The following is a 549-nucleotide window of genomic DNA, read 5'->3' as shown; positions in this document are numbered from 1 at the left end:
GTCACCTTTCCACAAACGTATCCAGCTTGGCCAGCTCGTCGGACAGACCCACCAGGACATCCAGCGTGCCCACCTGTCGCAGATACCAAAATCAGTACTTCAGCTTGACAAATGCCACCTCTGCTGTGGTAAAGACAGCAACACATAGTGGCAGGAACAAGCCCGGTGCTGTGTGATGTTGTTGACTGCTATGTTAGCTTGTCTCTGTTAGCCACTGTGATTTTGTTTTGAGATCATTTTGTTCACCTTGAGGTCGGGAATGTTGAACTTGGTGTTGGTGGAGAGGTTGTTGGTGCGCGTGGTGGCCACCATCAGCTTGTCCCATGTCTGCTGACACGTCTTCTCACCTGGCGCAGAGATCAACCAGAATTCCGTCATGGCGGCTGCTGTTGGGCTTCCAGGAGAGTTCAACTAATGTAGGAGGAGCACTGCAGTGGTTGGGAAAAAATATATAAAAATAGACATGACATTTTTTCTACAGAGTACCTAAAGTCACATGGGGGAAAAAAAGGTTTCTCATCCTAACGAGACATTCTTTTTCTGCTGCTA

At 48.1% G+C, this 549-nt stretch overlaps 1 long non-coding RNA gene across 1 annotated transcript; it reads right to left on the bottom strand.

Moving 5' to 3' along the window:
* On the bottom strand, window positions 1-500 carry LOC109508742 (uncharacterized). Its single transcript, XR_002166758.1, has 2 exons — window positions 247-500; window positions 1-73 (listed from the first exon to the last, which is right to left on the bottom strand). It is a non-coding gene; the product is annotated as an uncharacterized LOC109508742 (long non-coding RNA).
* Window positions 501-549: the final 49 nt, after the last annotated feature.

The sequence above is a fragment of the Hippocampus comes genome, unplaced genomic scaffold (assembly GCF_001891065.2).
Source record: "Hippocampus comes isolate QL1 unplaced genomic scaffold, H_comes_QL1_v1.1 C16569986, whole genome shotgun sequence".
Taxonomy (NCBI): Eukaryota; Metazoa; Chordata; class Actinopteri; order Syngnathiformes; family Syngnathidae; genus Hippocampus; species Hippocampus comes.
This window is presented reverse-complemented; position numbering and strand designations above follow the sequence as displayed.